Source organism: Chiloscyllium plagiosum, chromosome 28 (assembly GCF_004010195.1).
Source record: "Chiloscyllium plagiosum isolate BGI_BamShark_2017 chromosome 28, ASM401019v2, whole genome shotgun sequence".
Classification (NCBI taxonomy): Eukaryota; Metazoa; Chordata; class Chondrichthyes; order Orectolobiformes; family Hemiscylliidae; genus Chiloscyllium; species Chiloscyllium plagiosum.
Genome location: NC_057737.1, coordinates 17877352 through 17904055, shown reverse-complemented (window position 1 = coordinate 17904055; position 26704 = coordinate 17877352). Strand labels below are relative to the sequence as shown.

At 43.6% G+C, this 26704-nt stretch overlaps 1 protein-coding gene across 2 annotated transcripts in view; it reads left to right on the top strand.

Moving 5' to 3' along the window:
• Window positions 1-6951: 6951 nt before the first annotated feature.
• LOC122564000 (coronin-6-like) overlaps window positions 6952-26704 on the top strand; it is a 243359-nt gene continuing 223606 nt past the window's right edge. Inside the window, exon 1 of one of the 2 annotated variants that reach the window (XM_043718415.1) lies at window positions 6952-7129. The gene's annotated coding sequence lies outside the window, so the exon portion shown is untranslated. The remainder of the gene's footprint in view (window positions 7130-26704) is intronic. The other variant, XM_043718414.1, reaches the window with a different exon arrangement.

Below are 26704 nucleotides of genomic sequence, written 5' to 3'. Positions count from 1 at the left end.
AGACTGGGGCTGTTTTCCCTGGAGCATTGGAAGCTGAGGGGTGACCTTATAGAGGTTTAAAAAATTATGAGGGGCATGGATAGGGTAAATAGGCAAAGTCTTTTCCCTGGGGTTGGGGAGTCCAGAACTAGAGGGCATAGGTTTAGGGTGAGAGGGGAAAGATATAAAAGAGACCTAAGGAGCAATGTTTTCACACAGAGGGTGGTACATGTATGGAATGAGCTGCCAGAGGATGTGGTGGAGGCTGGTACAATTGCAATTTAAGAGGCATTTGGATGGGTATATGAATAGGAAGGGTTTGGAGGGATATGGGCCAGGTGCTGACAGGTGAGAATAGATTGGGTTAGGATACCTGGTCGGCATGGACAGGTTGGACTGAAGGGTCTGTTTCCATGCTGTACATCTCTATGACTCTAAGTGTTCCTCAGGGCAGTGCCTGTGGCTCAACCATTTTCAGCTGCTTCATCAATGTCATTCCCTCTACCATAAGGTCAGAAGTGATGATGATTGAACGATGTTCAGCACAATTCGTGACTCCTCCACTCTCTATATCCAAATGTGGCAAGACCTGGACGATGTTCTGGCTTGGAATGACAAGTAAGCACAAGTGAGGAGTAGCATAGTGGTTAGTATCCCTGCCTGTCAGTCATGAGACCGTGGTTCAATTCCCCGCCGAGGAGAACCTTGGAATGATAAGTGGCAAGTTATATTCACATCACAAAAGTGCCTGGCAATAACCATCTCCAAGAACACAGAATCTAAACACCTCCTCTTCACATTCACTGGTATGACCATCATTGAATCCTCCATTAACATCATCCTCGGGGTTATCATTGACCTGAACTAGATCAGGTGTATAAACACTGGCAACAACAGCTTTTAAAGGTTAAGAATCCTACAGTGAGTGACTCACTTCCTGACTCCCCAAAACATGCCCACTACCTACAAGCCAAAAGTTAGGAATGTAATGGAATACTCTGCACTTGTTTGGACGGATAAAGCTCCAATAATCCTCAAGAAGCTCAACATTACAGGAAAGAAAAGCAATCAGTTTGATTACCAGATCATCCATTATCTTTAACACTCACCTCGTTCACCACCAACATGCAGTCACAGCAGTGTGTACCATCTACAGATGTCAGTTTTCAGCCAATCTGATTCATTCTATGTGATATCAAGAAACTGTATTAAACATTTGATACTGCAAAAGCCATGTGCCCTGACAACATTCTGGCAATAGTACGAAAGACTTATACTCCAGAACTTGCCATACTTTCAACCAAGCTGTTCCAAATATAACTATTAACCAAGTACAACTACAATGCAGGCAATTACTGACAATGTGGAAACTTGCCCAAGTATGCCCTGGACACAAAAACAGGGCAAATTCAACTATCACAACCAATCTACTCTCCATCACCAGTAAAGTGATCGAGGATGCCAACAAGCAGCATTTGCTTAGCAATAGCTCACTCACTGACACAGTCTGGGTGCCACCAGGGCCACTCAGTTCAAGGCCTCATTACAGCCTTGGTTCAGCCATGGAAAAATTGAGCTGAACTGCAGAGGTAGGGTGAGAGTGACTGTCCATGACAGCAAGAAAGTATTTGAGCAAAAGAGAAAATGCTGAAAAATCTAAGCAGGTCTGGCAGTATCTATAAGGAGAGAAAAGAGCTGACGTTTCGAGTCTAACTGACCCTTTGTCAAAGCATTTGACAAAGTAGCATCCCTGTTCAAATGTAGCAAGACCTGAACAATATTCAGTCTTGAGATGACGTGGCAAGTAACCTCAGGGCGGCACGGTGGCACAGTGGTTAGCACTGCTGCCTCACAGCGCCAGAGACCCGGGTTCAATTCCCGACTCAGGCGACTGACTGTGTGGAGTTTGCACATTCTCCCCGTGTCTGCGTGGGTTTCCTCCGGGTGCTCCGGTTTCCTCCCACAGTCACAAAGATGTGCGGGTCAGGTGAATTGGCCATGCTAAATTGCCCGTAGTGTTAGGTTAAAGGGGCAAATGTAGGGGTATGGGTGGGTTGCGCTTCGGCGGGTCGGTGTGGACTTGTTGGGCCGAAGGGCCTGTTTCCACACTGTAAGTAATCTAATCTGTAAGTAATCTAATCAGAATTGCCCAGGAAATGACAATCTCCAATGAGAGTATCTAGCCATCATTTGTGACATACTAAGGCTTTACCATTCAAATTACCCATTAATCAACATCTTGATGGTTACCATTGACCAGAAACTGAACTGAATTATCCATATAAATACAGTGGCTACAAGAGCAGGCCATAGGCTATGGAATCCTACAGTAAATAATTCCTTTCCCTGGAGTCTGACAATCATCTGCAAGGCACAAGTGAGAAGTGTGATGGAATACTACTGACTTACCTGATGGGTACAGCTCCAATAACACTCAAGAAGCTTGACACCACTCAGGAAAAAGCAGCCCGCTTGATTGGCAACATTTCAACAAACAATCAATCCCTCCAACACTGATGGTCAGTGTTGTAGCAATATGTACCATCTACAAGATGCACTGCAGAAATTCATCAAAGCTCCTTCCAAACCCACAGCCACTTCCATTTAGAAGGACAAGGGCAGCAGGTACTTGGGAACACCACTACGTACAAGTTCCCCTTCAAGCCACTCACCACCCTACTTGGAAATATATCACCACTCCTTCACTGTCGCTTGGTCAAAATCCTGTAACTGCCTTCCTAACGGTACTGTGGGTTTACTTACATCACATGGACTGCAGCAGTTCAAGAAGGCACTTTATCATCAAGGGCAACAAGAAATGGGCAATAAATGCTGGCCAAACCAGCAACATTCAAATCCCATCAACGAAATGAATGGTTGTGTGGCTTTTAATATACTTTTAGGTTATCTATGTTGATAGAAATGCTTGCCACTTGACAGCAAAGAAATGAGTATTGGATTCTTCCATGCTGAACCACTAAGTTAATTGTCCTCAGTGTCATTGAGGGCAGTGTAATGTTTTGATAAACCTTTAACTTTCTTGGAACTCTTGAAATGCCATGAAATTTATTGGAAGGCATCAAGGCACAAGGAGCTTTTCTGTTCAAGTCCAGAGTCCTTCTTACACTGCAACAATAGTTACACTTCAAAAACACCCCATGCTCTCCAAAACACTTTGGGATGTCTCTGTACCATGAAAAGTGCAGTGTAATTGCAAGTCTTTCTTACTTCTTTTGTTTCCTTCCATACTCCCACACCCATGCCTAACAGATTCTCGCAAAAATGTAAACCTGTCTACCCTAGTGATAATAGCAGGTATGAATCTGTTTTGGCTTGAAACAAAACCCAATCCCGCGCTTCACTGGCATTTACACCATGTACAGGTTACAATTGTGTTCACTGGATAGCTTTCCAAAATATGAGATTTTTTTTTCTTTCCCAAGCTTTGGCCTAATCCAACTGCAGAATTTTCATGACTGTTCTGATCAAAATCAAATTCATGACAGATCAAATCTGTCCGGTTCAGCATCACACCACTCACTCTCTGACTAATTAGGTAAGCCTGCAAAAAACTTTGTGGTACATTGTGTGTTATCCCATGGATTGGAGCCTGGTTGTGATACTTAGCTGGTCATTTGGACTTTTAGGTGATTGGTTAGTCTTTTTAAAGTTATGATTTAATTTCCCTTTACCACATGATGTGACATTTCAAAAGGATGTATGTCGTTTAGGCAGTTTTAAAATAAGGGGTCACCCACTTAGAATGGAGAAGATACTGTTTCCTTTGAAAGGCTGAATTGAATTGGAACCCTTCCCAAGTGAATGGTGGAGGCAGGAGGATTGAATATTTTTAAGGCACAGAGAGACAGATTCCTAATGATGGAGTCAATCATTATTGGGGAATATTTGGTGAGGCTGTAATAAGATCAGCCATGATCCTGTTTGATTGGCCAAGCAGGCTTAAGAAACCAAGTAGACTATTCCTGCTCCTAATTTGTTTGATCATTTAATGTTTGGATTATATAAAAGATGTCAAATGTTTATGTCATTTTATGGATATGGAGATGGGCTGTGTGTGAAAGCTAAGGAGAGCTCTCCTGAGCTGTCAGTAATGGGTGGATAGCCATAATCTGCCACCAGGGGATAGGTTGGGCCTGAAGAATGGCAGCCCTATGTACTGGGGGAAGAGAAACCTCAATGGTCAGACAGAAGGAAATGTCAGAGATAGTCATAAACGGATGTTTCATCAACAGTGAAAATGTTTCCAATTGAATAATAGATCTCCTTTACACTGCTTTGGCGCAGTCGACCCGATGGAAGAATGTGTGAACTGGTTGGTTTGAGATATGAATAGACTCAAGCAGGGTTGGCAATTCTAATGTGGACATGTTGACCATCACTGGTGTATACTGGGGGAATTCTTCATCCTGACAATTGGTGACACTGGTTGGAATCAGTTAGTCCCACAAAATGGAAGTTTGACAGCTCTGGTGGAAAAAAAATATTAATTCTACATCCTTGCCAGAAGGTGTAGAGGAAGAATATTTATAAATAAGATGAAAGACCATAAGAGTTGGAGCAAAAGAGGAGTCTAGGTGAAAGTGGGTACTGCAGATGCTGGAGATTAGAGTCAAGATTAGAATGGTGCTGGAAAACCACAGCAGGTCAGGCAGCATCCAAGAAGCAGGAAAATCCATGTTTTGGGCAAAAGCCCTTCATGAACTGGTTGGTTTGAGATATGAATAGACTCAAGCAGGGTTGGCAATTCTAATGTGGACATGTTGACCATCACTGGTGTATACTGGGGGAATTCTTCATCCTGACAATTGGTGACACTGGTTGGAATCAGTTAGTCCCACAAAATGGAAGTTTGACAGCTCTGGTGGAAAAAAAATATTAATTCTACATCCTTGCCAGAAGGTGTAGAGGAAGAATATTTATAAAGAAGATGAAAGACCATAAGAGTTGGAGCAAAAGAGGAGTCTAGGTGAAAGTGGTTACTGCAGATGCTGGAGATTAGAGTCAAGATTAGGATGGTGCTGGAAAACCACAGCAGGTCAGGCAGCATCCAAGAAGCAGGAAAATCCATGTTTTGGGCAAAAGCCCTTCATCAGGAGTGAGGCTGGGAGCCTTAGAGTGGAGAGGTAAATGGGAGAGGATGGGGCTGAGGGGAAGACAGCTGAGATTGTAATAGGTGGGGGTAATAGTGATAGGTTGGAGCCAATAGGTGGGAAGGAAGATTGACAGGGTGGGATAGGTCATGACAGCATTGCTGAGCTGGAAGGTTGGATCTGGGGCAAGATGGGGAAGGGGAAATGAGAAAACTGGTGAAGTCCACATTGATGTCCGGTGTTGAAGTGTTCTGAGGCAGAAGATAAGGCGTTCTTCCTCCAGGCGTTGGGTGGTGAGGGAGTGGTGGTGGAGAAGGCCCAGGACCTGCATGTTCTCAAGTGGATGAGGGAGTTGAAATGTTTGCGCCACCATTTGAGGAGATCAATGCTAGTACTCAACTTCTCTTCTGATCATAGCTTGTGGGGATGGATAACTTTAATTTTCTCGTGTCTGACTCCCGATCAGAAGGTTGCGTGTTCAGATTGTGTCAGGTTCAATTTCTTGGGTGACACAATGATCAGCACTGCTGCTTCACAGCACCAGGGTCACAGGTTCGATTCCAGCTTTGCGCGACCGTGTGGAGTTTGTACATTCTCCCCGTGTTTGCGTGGGTTTCCTCCAGGTGCTCTGGTTTCCTCCCACAATCCAAAGATGTGCAGGTTAGGTGAATTGGCTATGCTAAACTGCCCATAGCGTTTGCTGCATTAGTCAGAGGGAAATGGGTCTGGGTGGGTTACTCTTCAGATGGCCGGTGTGGACTTGTTGGGCCGAAGGGCCTGTTTCCACTCTGCGGGGAATCCAATCCTGCCTCAGGCGACTGACTGTGTGGAGTTTGCACGTTCTCCCCGTGTCTGCGTGGGTTTCCTCCGGGTGCTCCGGTTTCCTCCCACAGTCCAAAGATGTGCAGGGTCAGGTGAATTGGCCATACTAAATTGCCCGTAGTGTTAGGTAAGGGGTAAATATAGGGGTATGGGTGGGTTTCGCTTCGGCGGGTCGGTGTGGACTTGTTGGGCCGAAGGGCCTGTTTCCACACTGTAATCTAATCTAATCAATCTAAAAAAATCTAAGTGGGGAAACTGACAATTCCATGTTCTGGACCTTATTTTAAGCATAGTTTATTTGAACTGGAATTTGCTGGCTTCTATTTTATGATTCATAGTATTTTTAAATAAAAATCTAGCTAGTCCGAAGGCTTCGAATTTTTGAAATGAATTAAATTTGGAACAAATCAAACGAGTGAAGACACCCTGAAATGCCCTGAGCAGCTCGCACCTTCTCCCTGTAACAACAGGAACACAATACAGTGGGGAGAGTTACTGCATTGTGCATTCCTTGACAACAGGATTCAAAATGAAGGTGAAACACCGAAATCCTACTTTCTCCTTATCGCTCCCCAAACAGAGACAGCTCCAAACTCACCCCTTTACCAGTGTTTCAGACCCAGCCACAGAGATCCCTTCTCGCACGCCCTTCCATACAATGACTTTGCACTTTCAAACGACCTGCCTTTAATTTGGCTGTTTGTTTTTTTGAAAAAAAGCAAACATTGCCGGTCTGAGTGACAGCCGCCTGACTGAGAATACTGAAGGCACCTGACTTCCTAAATTTGAATTAAATTGAAAGGCAAGTGTCAGCCTTTCGTCCGAGAATCTGCGCAGTATTATTGGAAATATTCAGCTTCGCCGACTTTCCTGTTCCCCTCCCTGATTATGTCAAACCCATATTGGGGAGGGGGAGTTTCTGGTTTGTTTGGGACAGAAGTCCCTTTGTTTAATTATGGGCATGTTTAACCTGGTGCGATAGGATTTGAATCAGTTGTTCTGCCTCCTTCTAGCTCGGTTAGCTCTCTCTGTCTGTCTGTCTCACTCACACACCACTTGGCTCCCTCACGCCCTCTGCATATTTTACTCTCCGGCTCCTGTCAGCCGAGACCCTTCGTCACTTTCCGTCCGCTGTCTCCACTCTGCGGCTGGGTACAGTTCCTGGACCAAACCCTTTCTTACATTTCTACGGACCGCTACTTCTCCCTCTCACTTTGGTAAGTGCAATCTCTATTTTACAACCCCCCCCCCATCCGTTTTAATATCTCCCCCCCACCACCATCCCTTGGTACTCAATCCTCCTGCAGTGACCTCGTAGCACACGTCCATATCTCACCAGTATTCAATTCTATTCAGGCAAAGATCGAACTAAACCTGCCAATTTAAGGATGGTTTTAAAATCTCAGACACCAAATGCCGTGTGCTTTCCCTCTTGTAACGTGAACCGTTGTTCCGGATCTCTGCGATTACAGGAGTGTGTTTTTTTCTCTATATTTGGAAGCTGACTTCTCCTGAGCCTGACTGAGGGGACGCGGCGCTTTCACCCGAAGTGATATGGGCGAGTCGTTCCAAATGATTTTTGTTGTTGCTGAATGGAGTTAATTGACTCCCACCGCTAGGAACCCGAACCCGGAGCCCTCCTGATTCGGGCGCTTTTCCCATTTGTCACCCCTGTATTGCTTTGATGGTGTGTCGCTATTTTGTTCCTTTTTTCAGCAACAGACCAGACAACGAGTCAGTCAGCAGCCAGCTGTCAGTCTCTGTGAACAGCAACTGTGTCAACTCTGGGGTGAACGGGACAGCGCTCCCTCCTTCCCTCCCTCCCCCACCCACCTTTCTCTCTCTCTCTCTCTCAATGGATTAAAATACTTACCTCACCCTACCTTAGGAATAAATACAGGTGGCTGCTTCTATTCCCAAACTCCACGCACGCTTCATTAAAAGGAAAACAAAAAAAATCTCAACTAGCCTGAAGTGACAGCAGAATGGCTACTGACGCGAAATTTGTCACAGGAACCATTCTCTGCTGTACAAATCATCGCATAACCTCTTCGAGATTTTTTATGTGGAATTCACTCAATATTTTGTTCAGGATTTCGTTTTTTTTAAAGAGGAGAATACAACTGATTCCCAATTAAATTGCTTGAAGTGAATTTAACTAGAAAGTGATGATAACTGTGTTCACCATCCCCACTGTGTAACGCTGTGAACCAGCTCAGTGGTGATTGATGTTTGAGCCTAAGTTGTAATTTGTGAAGTTGTTTTTCAACCCGTCCCGTCAAGGTCAAGGGTCTAAACCTGACCCCCTTCTGACGGTGAAATGAGGCGACCCTTCTGGAAGAAGTGACTGGTTGAACAGAGATTTGTAAGATCAGCGTCTCCGGAATGTTTTTCATGTACCATTGTCTAAAGTTGTGTTGCTCAAAGCTGCTTGAGCTGGGGGGAAAGAGTCAGCCTCAAACCCTCTCTTACTCACACACCGAGATCCATGTTTTGTGCATGTGGTTTTGACGATGGGATGTAGTTGTTGTAATGGCACAGTCTCAGCAGCCATTTTGCACACTGCAACTTGTCACCAACAGCAATGAGACGAATTACCAGTTGTTATTTTTGGAAAGCAAACAAGTGGTGTGTAAACAGAAAATGAAGAAAATACTCACGGGGAGGCAATGGCCCAGTGCTATTATCCAGAGGCCCAGGCCAAAGCCCACCTGGGCAGATGTTGGAATGTGCAATCAATAATCTGGTAATGATGACTGTGAAGCCATTGCCGATTGTCAGGAAAAACTCATCCCCTGGTTCACTAATGTGTTTTCGGGAGGAAATCCAATATTCCTAACCTGGCTTTGTTTACATATGACTCCAGACTAACAGCAATGTGGTTGACTCTTAACTGCCCTCTGGGCAATTAGGGACGGGCAATAAATGCTGGTCCGGCAAGGCCCACATCCTGTTACTGAATTTTTTTAAAAGTTCAGTCAGTGTCTGTGGACTGCGGCAAAGTTAACAATTGCTTCAGCTCAATGATCTTTCGGTGTTATTTTGGAAGTTGATTCAGAGGTTCTTTTGAATAAAGGTGTAGATTTTTAATACTTAAATCACTGGAACAGACAAAGGTTCAAAGTTTGGGAGAACACCGAATGGAGAATTCGCCACAAAGGTATACAGGAAAGCCACACACACAAACCAAGTCCTAAACTACGAAAGCAAACACCCCAATACACACACAAGAAGTTGCATCAAGGCACTGTTCAAAAGGGCCACAACACACTGCAGTACACCAGAACTGCAAAAAGAGGAAGAAGACCACCTATACATTGTATTTGCCAAAAACGGATACCCCCGCAATTCCATCAACAGAAGCCTAAGGGAAAGACAACGGAATGAGGACATGCCACAACCCAAAGGACTAGCCACACTACCATACATCAAAAACATTTCTGAACTGACAGCCAGACTACTGCGACAACTAGGACTCATGACAGCACACAAACCAACAGTCACTCTCAGACAACAGCTCACCAGGATGAAGGACCCGATACCCAGCATGAGCAAAACCAATATAGTGTACAAAATCCCATGCAAGGACTGCACAAAACACTACATAGGACAAATAGGAAGACAGCTAACGATCTGCATCCATGAACATCAACTAGCCACGAAACGACACGACCAGCTATCCTTAGTAGCCACACACTCACATTACAAGCAACATAAGTTCGACTGGGACAACACTACTATTATAGGACAAGCCAAACAGAGATCCGCCAGGGATTTCCTAGAGGCATGGCACTCATCCACAGATTCAATCAACAAGCACATCGACCGGCCACTGCAGCGGACAGCTGGAACTGACAACTGGAAGCGGCAGGTACAAACCACTGTAAATGCTGGAGGAAACATCACAGAAGCGCTTCACAGGAGGCTCCCAAGCACTGAGGATGTCACCTAGACAGGGGATGAAACATCTGCAACACAAATTCCCAGCTCGGTGAACAGAACCACAACACAGACAAAGGTCTAGGTGTCATTGTCTCATCCATAGGAGTAGGATTGTCAAAATTATTCGCATCATTCAATATCATGCTGATCTGCCCCAACCTGTTTGCCACCTCCCCACACACCCCTTGATTCCCTGAGGTAGAGAATTCCAAAGATTCCAGATCCCAAAGTGAACACATTTGTCATCTGAGACCTAAATGATTGGCCCCTTATCGTGAGACACTGTCCTATGATCTCAGCCAGCAGAGAGAGCGTTTGTGTGTGTCTGTGTCCCTCAGAATCTTGGATGTATCTGTGAGATAATTTCTTTCTTCGGAACTCAATAAGCTATGGGGCACAATTTAGAAACATAGAAAAGAAGGAGTAGGCCATTCGGCCTATCAGGCCCATTCTGTTATCCACTGATTATAGCTGATCCTTTGGCTCAACAACATACACTCACACTCTCTCTCTCTCTCTCTCTCTGTACTCCTTGAAACTTTTTGCGTCTTTCTTAAATGTGTTTAGTGACCTGGGCTCCACAGCTTTTTGTAGTTGAGAAATGTACAGGTTCTTGCCCTCTGAATGAAGACATTTCTTCTCAACTCAATCTGAAATGGCTGACTGCATGTTCCTGAGACCTTGCCCCTCTTGTTCTGGACTCTTCGGCTGAGATAATCTTGGCGCTGTATCCTGTTTGTCCAGCCCTGTTAAAACTTTATTTGCATCAATGACATCCCATCTCAGTCTTCTAAAATCCAGTAAGTACCAGCCCAGTTAATACAATCTCTTCTTGTACGACAAACCTGCCATTTCAGGAATCAGTGTAATAACCTTTGCTACCCTCCTATTGCACGTATAACCTTCCAATGGTCAGGAGACAAAAACTGTAAACATCTCTCATATCAGGTCAGCCCTTTCAGTCAAAGGACTAACCTACTGAACCTTACTGTACGGTCTCCAAGGTGTGTATATTCTTCCATGATTATGGAGACCAGAACTGCGTTGAGTATTTCAGATAGAGTCATAGAGATGTACAGTATGGAAGCAGACCCTTCAGTCCTACTCGTCCATGCTGACCAGATATCCCAACCTAATCTTGTCCCACTTGCCTGTGTCCAGCCCATATCCCTCCAAACCCTTCCTATTCATATACCCATCCAGATGCCTTTTAAATGTTGCAATTATACCAGCCTCCATCACTACTTCTGGCAGCCCATTGCACACATGCACCACCTTCTGTGTGAAAAAGTTGTCCCTTAGGTCTCTTTTATATCTTTCCCCTCTCACCCTAAACCTATGCCCTCTAGTTCTGAACTCCCCCACCCCAGGGAAAAGACTTTGTCTATTTGCCCTATTCATGCCCCTCATGATTTTATAATCCTCTATAAAGTCACCCCTCAGCCTCCAACACTCCAAGGAAAACAGCCCCAGCCTATTCAACCCCTCGACAGCTTAAATCCTCCAATCCTGGCAATATCCTTGTAAATCTTTTCTGAACCTTTTCAAGTTTCACAACATCCTTCAGATAGGAAGGAGACCAGAATTGCATGTAATATTCCAAAAGTGGCCTAACCAATGTCCCTTACAGCTGCAACATGACCTCCCAACTCCTATACTCAATACTCTGACCAATAAAGGAAAGCATTCCTAACGCCTTCTTCACTATCCTATCTACCTGTGACTCCACTTTTATGGAGCTATGAACCTGCACTCCAAGGTCTCTTTGTTCAGCAACACTCCCCTGGATCTTACCATTAAGGATATAAGTTCTGTTAAGATTTGCTTTCCCAAAATGCAGTACCTCACAGTTATCTAAATTTAAACTTCATCTGCCACTTCTCAGCCCATTGGCCCATCTGATCATGATCCTGTTGTAATTTGAGGTAACCTTCTTTGCTGTTCACTACACCTCCAATTTAGGTGTCATCTGCAAACTGACTGACTATACCTCTTATGCTCACATCCAAATCATTTATATAAATGACTGAAAGTAGTGGACCCAGCACCGATCCTTGTGGCACACCACTGGTTACAGGCCTCCAATCTGAAAAGCAACCCTCCACCACCTCCCTCTATCTTTTACATTTAAGCCAGTTCTGTATCCAATTGGCTAGTTCTCCCTGTATTCCATGAGATCTAACTTTGCTAACCAGTCTCCCTGTGATGTCAACAAACCCCATATAATTGTAAGATTTCCTTGTTCTTGTACTCCAGTCTTTTATTCCATTTCTAATAGTGCAGATAAGGCCTGGGGCACCTGGGCTAGGGCATAAACTAACAATCTCAGACTTACGGTTGCTATTAACTAACCTCAGCTGAACCTTTGGGACAAATCTCTGAGTCTCTGCTGTTAGATTGTCCTAATAGTTCATATTAAATAGAGTTTCCTTTAATCATCTCAACAATTCAAAAATAAAGGGTCATGTGGGCCTGAATATCTGACCACTCAAATCCATGTCATGGCTAAAATTGTATATTTTCACCTTTTGTAACATCACCTGATTTGGCCCCAGCTTGTCTGCTGCTGAAACTCTCATCCATATATGTTACCAACTTTAGATTTGTCTATTTACAGCACTATCTCGATGATCCTTTGTTCTACTCTTCCGCAAACTTACAGTCATCCAAAACTCTGTCCAAGTCTTTGAAGGCCCATTCACACATCAGCCATATTATTGCTGATGTAAAGTAATACATGACTAAGCATTAACTCAACTTGGTTCACTTTTCTCTATCTCTGCTGTTTTCTGGTGTCTTACAAACCTCCAACATGTTTACACGCCTCCAATTCTGGCCTCCTGAACATCCCTGATTTAAATTGCTCTACCATTGTTGACTGTGTGTTCAGCTGTCTCAACCCAATGTTGTGTAATTCTATTCATAAATCCCTCCAACTCCCCACTTTAATTCCTACCTCCTTTAAGTTGCTACTTAAAACCTCGCTTTAACCAAGCTTTTGGTCATTAGCCCTAATATCTCCTTAAGTGACACAGTGTCATATTTTCTAATGGATATGTTCTGTAACGTTTTACTACATTAAGTGCTCTATATAAATGCAAGTTCTTATTGAATACTATTATGGACAATGTGAGGACATGAAAAAAATGATTGTAAATATTGACAAGAATATAAATGACATTACATCTTCGCTAACACAGCATCAATCTGCTAAATTGAGTAAAGAAGTACCATAATGGGAAGAGGGAGGGTAAGATATATTCTGGAATTTTTTTGCAGGTTCTTCCTGTTTGGCTGCTGTAACATTAGCCAAAGAATGGTGGAAACCCAGATTCCCAGTTGATCCAGGATCTCTGCCAATTGCAATGGTCAGTTGGGAATAATCCTGAAGAAATTCACACTGTACATGCTAAACAAAAGAACTTGTATTACAAAACACTTTCTAACTCACAATGACCTAAGTGGCTTCACAGCCAAAGTTACTTTTTAAAAATAGTGATACAGAGCAAAATGTGACAGCCACACTGTCTGCTAAATATTTTGCAAACAACAGAGTGATCACTGATCAAATAATATGTGCTGAGTGGCCTGAATGCAAGGCAAACCTGTCCACTCTTACAGACAGTGTCAAGACATCTTTCACGTCCACGTGAGGGTAGGTAGGTATTGATTCAACATTTGAAAAGTGGCACCTCTGACTGTACAGCACTCCCTGACTATTGCACTAAGTTGTCAATCCTTGATGAGATTAAATCACTTTATCCTAATCCCCACATACTTGAGAGGCATCATTGGTCTATTACAGGAAGGCTTAAGATATTACGGGTACAGGGATAAAGGGCAGGAGATAGTTCACTACACATAAAACTTCTCCATTGTGCCTGTAGCATAAAATTTAAAAGCCACAGTGACTTTCATTACCACCAGTTGTAGGTGGATGATCTTTCTCAGGTTTAATATTTTATAAATGCTGCATGTCTATTTTCTGCATCTGAGCTTCCTTTTACATGACTTTTTTGTCATGCCTGTGTAACTCAGTCGATTGAAGTACTTGATTTTGGGAATTGTCAACTTCCCGTTTTATCCCAGACTGTCTCCTCCTCAGCAACAGTCCCTCCAGTGGCACTGTGCTGTGTCAGCTATGCCTCAGTTAGTAGCACTCCGTTGCTGAGTCAGAGGTTGTCAAATCCCAGCTGCAAAGACCCAAAAACAAAGTGCAGTGCTGAGGGAGTGCTGCATTGTTAAAGGTGCTGTCCTTTGGGTGAGAAATGTTGATGTAAAAGTTCCAGTTGCACTGTTTTGCAGAAGAGAGGGTTTTTTGGTCAATATTCATCTCTCAACTGAAATCACTAAAATGTATCATCTGGTCTTTATCACATTGCTGTTTGGGGAACTTGGTGTGCGCAAATTGGCTGCAGCAGGTCTGAGATTTAAACCAGGCATTAATTCATTGGCTGTAAAGCAATTTGGGATGCTCTGCAGTGTTGAATAATGCTAAATAAATATTTTTAAGCTCACCCTTTTGGGCTGAAGAGTCCTTTGCAAGATTGCTTTCTTTCATGAACTCCAGATCTTTTCTGTTAACATTGTGTTGCAAGGTTGGCCTTGGGCAAAGCATTCAGTTTTTAGCAAGACAGTTCAGTTGGTACCAGCATTAATAAACCAATCAGTGAAATTTGTTTCTTTCTCACATTTGCTGACATTGATCATTTCCTTTTTAGGAGTATCAGAATCCTCAGGGTAGTCTGTCAACATTGTCTACTTACAGGTGTCCCCTGCTATCTGAAAGTAGAGCATTCCTGTGAAACTGTTCATAAGCCAAAGTGGGGTAAAGCAAAGAGGCAATTACCATTAAATTATATTGAAAATAATTTTGTGTTCCCAGACCCAAAAAAAACAAATAACACAAAACCTAAACTAAAATTAACATATAGTAAATGCCGTCAGAGGTTGGGTTGGGGGGAGGTACAGGAGACTGGGGTATAGGAGAGAGAGGAAGAGGGTCATTTATTAACATCTCATCGTTGTCTGAATCCATCAGGACAGGCAGGTCACATATCTACACTTTCTTCAGTGTCTGCCTGCCTCGATGTCGAAGATCGAAGTTCATCATCTGCTGTAGCTGATGTGGAAAGCTTGAAATACAACAGTATGCTTGACTGCTTAGCCTCACGCATTTTTCTATCATCCAGTTCTCTGTAGGCACTCTAAACATCCTGCGAACCTGCTGTAAACCGACATGCCCTTCCAAAATTAAAGTCATACTTTTCCGCAGTCATTGCAGCACTGTCGATCGTAGTGAAAATCTCAACACAAGTGCTTCACGTTCCACTTTCGGGCCATTCGCTATTGCATTTGGTTTTGATTCATATTCTTTCGTTTTGCAATTGCATCAGCTCTTCATCTGTCAGTTCTTGGTCATGGGATGCCAAAACCTCTTCAACATCATCTTCGTCAAATTCCACAAACCCAGCCTCCTTAGCCAAAATCACCATTGCTGTATTTATTGTTGTTGGTTCGAAGCCTTTAAAATCATTCACTGCTTCGAGACACAGTTTTCTCCAAAAGCCATTTCTCATTGAGACTTATTCTGTTGAGAGCAGTTTCCAGATCTCTCGCAAAGATGCTTTAGAGTTGCCATCTATTATAGGCAATTACAATAAAACGCACCACATTTTGCGTATAGTAAGTCTTAATTGTGGCTATTAGACCTTGGTCACACAGTTACAGCAATGACACTGTATTCGGCCGTAATAATACAACACAAATGTTGCTGCCATACTCAGCACAACACACCTATTATCGAAGTTATTTTCACTACAGTATTTTTCAACAAAAGGACTAATGTACCCACTCATGTACTCAGAAAAAATCACTTGGGTATTCCAACCGCTTTGATGTGAACAAAACACAACAGGAAGTGTATTCTTATCAACACCTTTAAGTGCCCTCAGATTTTCTGAATGGTACACTAATAGAGGCCTAAGGATAGCATCACCAGTGGCGTTAATAATAGGCATTAGGGTAAACCTGTCCTTCGATGCCTTGCGACTCTTAGCCTGCTTTTCTTCTATCGAAATAAATGTCTTGCTCTGCAATTTTTTGCAATAAATTCCAGCTTTGTCACATTTAAACACTTGCTAATGCGAATAACCACCTTCTGTAATTATTTTCTCCAGTTCTTCTGGGAACTTTTCGGCAGCTTCAGTCGAAGCACTCTCTCCAGTAACCTTTGAACTGTAAATCTGCCTTCGTCTCAAAGACCAATCGAACTACCCATGACTACCTTTAAATTCCACTTTCGCAACACTTTCATCACCATTGTCCAGTGCTTTCTGTTTCAGTTTATCAAAACGAGTGACAGTTTCTCCTTAAATATAAGACAGGGTGGCACGGTGGCTCAGTGGTTAGCACTGCTGCCTCACAGCACCAGGGACCCAGGTTTGACTCCAGCCTCAGGTGACTGTCTGTGTGGAGATTGCACATTCTCCCCGTGTCTGCATGAGTTTCCTCCGTGTGCTCCCGTTTCCTCCCACAGTCCAAAGATGTGCAGGTCAGGTGAATTGGCCATGCTAAATTGCCCATAGTGTTAGGAGCATTAGTCAGAAGGAAATGGGTCTGGGTGGGTTACTCTTCAGAGGATTGGTGTGGACTTGTGCCGAAGGGCCTGTTTCCACACTGTAGGGAATCTAATCTACTCAGATAACTTAATGGAACACCATGCTTTGTACACCCATCAATCCAGTCAAGCAAGAGACTTTCCATTTTATCCATTGCTGGATGCTGACTAAAAGAGATCACTCTGTTACCACCAGAACCAATAGTAACTTCAGCAGCTTTCAAGATTCTTTCTGTCTGTGTGTAAATGGTACGAATGTTGGACGCAGGCACGTTCAACGCATGCACAATGTTTTTATTTTGTTGACCGTGATTGAAACGCTTAATTACATCCAGTTTTATGCTCAGCATAACAGCTGTACGAGCTCTCTTTGGCTTTTATGATACCCTAGGACACATCTTGCTAACGGATGCACAAAATAAATCGAGATAAAGCGCAGATGCTCACAGACAGTTCAAAGCTATGATGGCTTGATGCTGAGTGTAATTCCCAGGAAAGGCATTTGGCGGTGCCATTCTCACTGCACGCGCTTTTTCGTAAAAGTGAAAATCCTCTTTTAGTTAGCAAAAAACAGGTACTAAAGTGGGTCTTTCGAAAAAGCAAATTAGCATACAGCAAATGTTCGAAATACTGGAGATATCTGTATATCTCTGTTACCAAAAAGAAAAACAAGACATTGTTCTAGCAAGTAAAGCACTGTGGATCAGTCCAAGATGAATAGACTCAGATGATGCAGAGTGGTTATGTTACACTTGTATATCACATTGTTAAGGCTACACATGGACTGCAGTGGACAGTTGAGACCTCCATGTTCTAGAAAAGATATGGAGGCATGGAAAAGATACAAAAATGATATTGTAGAAGAATACCTGAGTGCAGAGGTTGTACTGATCAAGAAAGATAGAACAGTTCAGGCTCTTACCTCTTGAAAAAATATTTGGAGGTGAACTGATGGAGCTCCTCAAATTTATGGAAGGATTTGACAAAAGGTGTCGAGGAGAAGATGTTGCTAATGTGGGAGTGTGTGTAAAATGGGCACCCATAAGTTTGATAGGGAATTCAGGGGAAGCCTCTTCACTCTGAATGTTGGCCTTGTGACCACTTGAAGTACTTCAGGTGAATAACATCCATGCACTTCAGGAAAATGTAGATAAACACATGGGAGAGAAAGATGTTGTAATCTGTACTGAAAACAGCAAATGCTGGAGATCACAGCGGGTCAGGCAACATCTATGGAGAGAGAGCAAACTAACGTTTCAAGTCTAGATGATTCTTCATCAGAGAGTAATCTAGATTTAAAATGTTAGCTTGCTATCTCTCCACAGATGCTGCCTGAAGTTTTTCTTCAGAGAGTCATCTACGGAGGTCATGTTGCAGGTGTACAAGACATTGGTTAGGCCACTTTTGGAATATTGTGTGCAATTCTGGTCTCCCTGCTATAGGAAGGATGTTGTAAAACTTGAAAGGGTTCAGAAAAGATTTTCATGGACGTGGCCAAGGTTGGAGGGTTTGAGCTATAGGGAGAGGCTGAATAGGCGGGTGTCTGTTTTCCCTGGAGCGTTGGAGGCTGAGGGGTGACCATATGGACGTTTATAAAATGAGGGCCATGGAAAGAAAAAAATAGACAACGTCTTTTCCCTGGGTTGGGGAGTCCAGAATTAGACGACATAGGCTTAGGTTGAGAGAGGAAAAATTTGAAAGGGACCTAAGGGGCAAGCTTTTCACACAGGGGACGGTGCATGTATGGAAAGAGTTGCCAGAGGAAGTGGTCAAGGCTGGTACAGTTATAACATTTCAAAGGCATCTGTATGGTTACATGATTAGGAAGAGTTTAGGGGGAAATGGGGCTAGTTTAATTTAGGATATCTGGTCGGCACGGATGAGTTGGATCAAACTGTCTGTTACTGTGCTGTACACCTCTGACTCTGTGACTGTGGACTCGAAACAATAGCTTGCTGTCTATCCATCGATGCTACCTGACCTGCTGTGATCTCCAGCATTTGTTGTTTTCAGAGCGAAAGGAGTACTGGTGAATAGATATGGTGATGGGGTTAGGTGAGGAAGAGTGGGTGGAGGCATGTGTGGAACATGGGCCATATGACCTGCTTCTGTGCTATAAATACTTTGCACTACTTTGCCTGCTTGTGAATTTTATCCATGCAGTTATTTTCTCAACCATTAAATGGATTCTTACAGATAGGTCATTGAACAACTCCACTGTATTGTGTGGAGCTTGCAACCTTTACATGTGTGTTTCTGTTAAACAGTCAGGACTCATGGCTAACATAATTCAAACGTACAGTTTAATTTGATGATATATACAAATTGTCTGCCCCTTAGCTGATGGTCACTGTGTCTATTTCTGAACAGTTTCTGAGGAATATTTTTCTGCAATTACAGGGATTCAAAAGCAGCTTTCATCAATGAGCAGATGATTACAATAAATCTCATCGCAAAAGAGATTTTTTTCATAAAAGGGCTTCATGAGACCAAAGATTTCTGTTGTAACAATAGGAAAAAAGCTGTGATTTCAGCACAGGTGCACAAACTGTGATAATATCCATATTTGGAACAAATGTGTTAAACGTATGATTGGTGATCTTGACAGTTCAATGCAATCAAACCCCATTTTACACTTAATGCTGGTGTTAATTTGTGCAAGATCACTGTTATTTTTAAGTGAGTTAATGCCTTTGTTAAAAGAACACAGCAGGATTTGGTGAGACATGCTCACTTTTCACATGAGAACTGCAGTCAGAATTCTTACCCAATTGGCATGCCCTTTCTTTGGATAGCAGCAATTCACTGGCTTTGGGATGACGTTGTGCCTGACATGGTGCTGCTGTCACACACCCATTCAGCTTTGATCAATAATGATATTTTGAGCTCAGCAGAATCGTGGTAAGTGTATCACAATGATAGGTCTTTGGGTTTGTGCGAGGATCTTCAGCTGTGGTCTTTCACAAGGTTCTGATAATTAGGAATTATTCTGCAGTATTTAATTTGCTCGTTGTAGTAGAGAGAAGGTTGAATGATCGATTAGACAAAAGCTTTCAGCAATTGGAGAAAAGAGGACATAGGTTACAATGTTCTTATTTTCAATTAGTGGTTTTTTTCTAGTGAGATTCATGTCGGCCATAGCTTCCAGCAACCTTTCTCTTGCAGTACTCTGCTTTTCACTGAATTAGTTATAACTCTGGGCTCTTCACCACACTTCTTGTAGAATTGCATGGCAGGAGAAGAAAAAGTGTTCTAGGGACATTGCAATGTTGACACTCGTGGTGCTGTGTTTAGAGCCCAAGCAAACTCCCCCTTCAGTGGCTGGGAGCCAGGATCTACTCATCAAGCTCTGGTACGGGACCACTATGGCACAGATAGAGATGCTGGCATTCTGTTTTGTGGCCAGGGACCTGGAGGTGCTGGTAAAGAGAGAGGATTGTCCTTTCTCCTACTGACTGTGGTGGGAGGCCACCCACAGGACACAGCCATCCTCACCCAGCTAATGGCCAGGGTCAGTGCTGTGCCCCGAGATGGAAGGAATGGCCAGCAGTGCAGAAAGAAGGCCAGTGATCTGCTGTGTTCCTTGAGGGTAAATGCTACCCATTCTCTCTGCTATTTCACACAGTCAGTCCCACCTACCATCTAGTCTAACACTGGCACTGCACACATGTCTCAATAAAGGTCATGGATTACAACTCTCAGGATTGAGGGGTATCACATCCACTCAACAGCTCTCATTCCCCACCCTCCATGCGCAACCTACAAAACAGTTTCACTTCTTCTGCCCTCTGTGCTTCCTGCTCACTCACTGGGGCCACCTCGCATCTTTCCTGCTCCTGCATCATCGCTAACTGCTCTTCGTTCCACTTCCATCATACCCAATCCCTCTCTGTCCCTCATTGCATGACAAACTGACCCATCAAGCCTGATCTTTGTGTGGAACCCTCTGTGGAGTTAGCTGTAGTCCCCAGAGCCCTTGTCCAGCGATTCCCTGAACTGGAACTGGATGTGACCCTTTACTGACTGTAGCATTGTGCTTGTTTAGATCTGACCATCTGGTTGAAGCACATGCGGTGTTTTTAGTAGGTAGCCTGTTTGTATGTGCTGCAGGTTTGATGTTGATGTGACACCGTCCTTTACGGAAACATGTCCACCCCTTGACTGTTCAGTTCTCCCCACCATGTCAAGCTGCTTGCCTCTCCCCCTGCACTAAGGAAGCGCTATGCAGTATAGCAAGGCTGGCAGTCTCCAAGGAGGTAAATGTGCAAACTGCAAGCAAGCTAAGAGCCATAGGATGAGGGTGGTGTAGACGGATGAGATGTATGCATGTGTCCTTGTGTGCAAAACAACTTGGCAAATGTAGGCAAGGCATAGTGTCCCTGAGTCCCACAGTAAAGTGTTGAAGATCTGAATTAGTGTGTGAGTTGCTCTGAGAGGAGGTGCAATGATATAATGAGACTGGGATGGTTTTCTGATGCTGGCTTCTGTGGGTAAATGATGGAGGATGGTGGGCATTGATCACACAGGGACGTTGTTGTGGCAACACAATTGGATGATATACAGGACAGGCTGTCAGTAATGACACAGCCCTCAGGTACTTGCTGTGAGTTGCATCTTGTGTTATCTGGAATCTTTGAAGAAGAGAAGAATTGGAAGTGGTGCATAAATAATTGATGATACTATTATTGGAATGCAAGTGTATTGTGGTCAATGCTTAGTGGCGACAATCTGAAGTCACCATTTCAAACTGAAGGAGAAAATATGAAAAAGGATTCTCAATGTTTAGATTGTGTTTTTAATTCTCACCATATTTTCCCAACTTTCTCAACTTGCCCAAGGGAGGGGAATTCTGCACATAAACTCAAAGTTGGAGAAATACCTTTTTCATGGATTGCTCATTATAGATCTTTAACATTTTGGAAAAAGTGTGCTGACACTCAAGTATTTTGAAGACTTTACACAACCATTGGGCTGAGGAATGGAATTAATTTTGTGTTAACGGTTAAGATTGCGATAGCAGTTTTTCACTCTTACACCTGAAGGTCCTTGCAGCTGATTGTGTTTTAACAGCACAAGAGTTGCAGAATTCCCTTGTTGCCTTGGAGCTGCAATTAGCAGGTTTATGAGAGATAAACTAAAGAGAACTGTAGATGCTTGGAACCAAAAACAGAAATTGCTAAAGAAACTCAGCAGGTCTGGCAGTATTTGTAGAGAGAAAGCAGAGTAATTATTTTGCATCCAGTGACCCTTCTTGTGAATGTTCACTCTACTTTTTCTCTCCACAGATGCTGCCAGAGCTGCTGAGTTTCTCCAGTAATTTCTGTTTTTGTGGTTTTATGAGAGAGATGACGTTAATACAGGAGGTGAACGGCACTATTGATAGCCATGAGAATGTGTGTATTGTGACTGAATGTTACACATAGGCTGATTCTGGTGGAAAAGAATATCAAATGATGACCTTGTAAATTAGGATGATGTGTAATGCTGGAAAGATGCTGGTTGGGTTAAATGAGTCAAACTCTGCTGAGACAATGGTGAGGGAATCAAAATTAGTGTTGATTTTCCTGCAAAAGTGAAGAAGAAATTGAAAGCTTGCTCTTTTCATCTTTATTTGCTAACATCTGTTTGAATGTGTTGTGACCAGGTACAGAGTGGGTGAATCAGCTGCTCTCTTTACAACCTCTTTGTTGGCAAAAATAAAAATTTAGGTTTGTTTTAGAATGAGGCTATCTCACTGTCCAATTAAAATGTAGATAACTAATTACTGTAGCAGTAAGGAGCTAATTTCAAGGTTTTCTTGAGTGAAAGAACAAGTTTGGTATCTGCTAAACCTGCAACAATAATAAAGACATAACATCAAGTTGATGGCCTCTGTCATTTGGGCTCTCTCTCTCTCTCTCTATCTCTCTTTCTCTCTCTATGTCCCTATCTTGCTCTCTATGTCTCTATCTCACTCGCTCTCTATCTCCATCTCGCTCTCTCTCTATCTCTCTATCTCTCTCTATCTATCTCTCTCTCTCTATCTATCTCTCTATCGCTCTCTCTCTCACATGGACATGCTCATAAACATACACTTACAAAGCTAAAAAGGTGCTAATGTACAATACAAAAGGAAAATAAAAGAATATTCAGGCAACCTGAGACTATGATTGCTTAGATGGTGCCTTGGACTATAAGTAGAAGGAAATGTTGGAGTTATCTGTGAGTTCTCAATCCTTTAATGTTTCTTTTTAATCTGTTGGCTGCTTTTTCTTCAGAGACAGAGAGAAAGTTAATCAAGTTTTCAGCTCTGCGCCTCCTCCCTCTTGCTCTGCCAAAAGAAACACCTTCAATTATATGATTGTTAATGCATTTCCATATGTGAGTTTATTGTTTCCAAGCTTGGCAATTGCAGGTAATGTTCCATCATCAACATGCGACCATTCTCATCCAAGTCTAGAACCAAAATAGGAAAAACAACAAATGGACTATCGATGTAGGAACTCAGAAACAAAAACAGAAATTGCTGGAAAAACCTAACAGGTCTGGCAGCATCATAGAAATCAGAGTTAGCCTTTCAGATCTAGTGACCCTTTTTCAGAACTGATGGTTTTAGATTAGATTAGATTAGATTAGATTACTTACAGTGTGGAAACAGGCCCTTCGGCCCAACAAGTCCACACCGACCCGCCGAAGCGCAACCCACCCATACCCCTACATTTACCCCTTTAACCTAACACTACGGGCAATTTAGCATGGCCAATTCACCTGACCCGCACATTTTTTGGATTGTGGGAGGAAACCGGAGCACCCGGAGGAAACCCACGCAGACACGGGGAGAACGTGCAAACTCCACACAGTCAGTCGCCTGAGTCGGGAATTGAACCCGGGTCTCTGGCGCTGTGAGGCAGCAGTGCTAACCACTGTGCCACCGTGCCGCCCAGATTAGATTCCCTACAGTGTGGATACAGGCCCTTCGGCCCAACAAGTCCACACCAACCCTCCGAAGAGTAACCCACCTCAACCCATTACCTTCTGACTAATGCACCTAACACTGCGGACAATTTAGAATGGCCAAATCACCTGACCTGCACATTTTTAGACTGTGGGAGGAAACCGGAGCACCCGGAGGAAATCCACACAGACATGGGAGAATGTGCAAACTCCACACAGACAGTCGCCCAAGGCTGGAATCGAACCTGGGACCCTGGCGCTGTGAGACAGCAGTGCTAACCACTGACCACCATGATGGTAACCAGGAAGAACTTGGTTTGTCTGCAGAAAATTGGGGTGTGCATCTCCATATGTGAGTTTATTGTAAACAACAAGTGAAGGTTGAGCTGAATGGGAGAGAAAAACAATTGGACAGATAGAGGAGTGGATAATGATCAGCTTAGGAGGATAAATAGCTGCTAATGGGGACTATTACTGGCTAACGATGGGTTGTGTGTAACAGCAGACCATGTGATACCAAGGCCTGGTTTGTGCAACTGGGGGAAAGTGTGGGGAAGGATGTTCAAGTCCTAAAATTGTTGAACTTGATATTGAATCCAGAGGGCTGTCGGGTTCACGAGCAGAAAATGAGGTGCGGTTCTTCCAGCTTGCACTGAGTCTAGCTGGAGCACTGCAGCAAACCTGAGACAGATATTGGCAAGGCTGAAACTTTATTGCTGGAACAGCACAGCAGGTCAGGCAGCATCTAGGGAACTCCGACCTATCACCTTCACCTTGACCTCTTTCCACCTATCACATTTCCAACGCCCCTCCTCCAAGTCCCTCCTCCCTACCTTTTATCTTCTCCTGCTGAACACTCTCTGCTCATTCCTGAAGAAGGGCATGTGCCCGAAACGTCGAATCTTCTGTTCCCTAGATGCTGCCTGACCTGCTGTGCTGTTCCAGCAATAAAGTTTCAGCTTTGATCTCCAGCGTCTGCAGACCTCACTTTCTCCTCGAAGATTTCAACCTACTGCAAATCCTCTTACACAGATATTGGCAAGGAAACACGGGGGTTGTGTGTTAAAGTGGCAGGCAACTGGAAGGTCAGGATCTTTTTTGTGGGCAGAATGTAGGTATTCTGCAATGCGGTCACCCAGTCTATGCTTCATTTCCTCGATATACAGGAGACCATATTGTGGATTGAGTAAAATGCAGGAAAAGTGCTCCTTCACCTGGAAGGTATGTTTGGGCCCTTGGATACTGAGGTGGTAAACGGGCAGGTGTAAAACTTTCTGCGATTGCAGGGGAAAGTGCTGTGGGGCTGTGGGTGGGGTAGTTGGGACCAGGGTCCCCTGGAGGGAATGGTCCTTGTGGAATGCTGACAAGGGAGGGGTGGGGAGGGGAATGTGTGTCTGGTGCTGGCATCCTGCTGGAGGTGACAGAGATGGCAGCGATTGATCGTCTGGAAGTGGATACTGGTAGGATGGTAGGTGAGGACAAGGGAGACCCTATTGCTGTTGTGGGAAGGAAGAGTGGGGGTGAGAGCTGAAGTGCGGGAGATGGGTTGGACCCATTGAAGGCCTTGTCAAATACAGTGCTGGGGAATCCTTGGTTGAGGAAGAAGGCGGGCATTTGGAATGTCCCTTGTTGACTGCCACTGGAGTTGCATTTTTCAGAAAAGATTGAATAGACTGCAGCGGTTAATGGTCTGAATTTTTTAAAAGCTTCTCCAATTTGGGAAATGTGACCTTAGATTGTACAATCTATTAGTTAAGAGGATTTGTCAGCTTAGCATCAGTTACAGGAAGTTGCTGAAATCTGTTATCAGGGACAAACTTGAGTTGATTGAAGAGTTGTGTATTTGTGTGAGGTAAGTCTTGTTTGACTAACCTAATTAAATTTTTTTTGACGTGGTCAGAAACATCATGGATAAGGAATATTGTCTATGGGCCATTAGAAGGTATTTGAAAAAAGTTTGCACAAGGGATGATCAACAAAATTATAAGTGTGGAATTGGAGGTAACATTGGAGAAGAAGTTTGGAGATTGCTTGGGAAGAGAAGAGCCAGGATGGCAGGGAACGTTTTGTAATTGGCATCATGTGCTGCTTTGGGATTGTATTTGCGCATCGGCTTTTCAACATATTATTACAACTGGGAGAGAAGTGGGTGATTGCCTCCACTTTTTGTTTAACCCCCTGTATGGTCATCCAAAAAGGTGAGTCAATTCAAATGAGCCTCCCTCCTCTGCTGAGGGTGCAAACTAATGTTGTGAATGATTTCATGGACATTGTGTACCTCTTGTACTATTAACAATTTTTCACTTGTAAGGTTTATTTGAGTGAAAAAGGGTGCAATTTTACTCCATATTGAATGCAAGAAAATAAGGAAACACACAATGTTTTGATTCCCCCAGATGAAGTAGTCTGTGACTAAATGCAAAAAGACCTGGACAATGTGGGCTGACAAGTGGCACACCTGTGCCAGGCAGTGACCATCTCCAACAAGGAGAATTCCAGCATTGACATCCAATGGCATTACCATCACTGAATCCCCAAAGTCTGTCCACTATTTCAAGGCACAAGCCAGGAATGAGTTGGAATACTTCCCACTTGCCTAGAACAGTGCAGCTACAACAACTCTCAAGAAACATGACACCAACTAGGTCAAAACGGCCCACTTGATTGGTGCCATGTCCATAACCATTTACTTCCTCCCTGCCGATGCTCCATAGCTGCAGTACGTACACATACAAGACACATTCAAAAATTCCCTAAGGCTCTATAGCACCTTCCAAACCCGCGGCCACTACCATCTAGGTGAAAACATCACCACCTGGAAGTTCCTCTCTGATTCACTCACCCATCCTGACTTAGAAATATAGTGCTGGGTAATTATCCTGGAATTCTCTCCCTAACAGCATTGTGGGACTACTTACAGCTCGTGGATTGTAGCAGTTCAAGAAGACAACTCACTATCACTTTCTCAAGGGCAACTCACAGTGCCAGGGACCTGGATTTGATTCTAACCTTGGGTAACTGTGTGGGGTTGGCAAGTTCTCCCAGTACCTGCGTGGGTTTCTGCTGGGTGCTCCTGTTTTCTCCTGCAGTCCAAGGATTCAACATATCTAAATAGGACAGCAAAATCAGGGAAATTTAGCTGAACATTATATAGTTTTTAGAATGCTTCATTGAGAGTGGGTGGGATAGGCCAGGATAATTGCCCATAGAGTGTAAGGACATAGAGGTTAGGAAAGCTAGCCATGGCAAAAACCTGATGTGCGGTCATGGGTATGGGATTCTGTTCAGTGGGTCAATG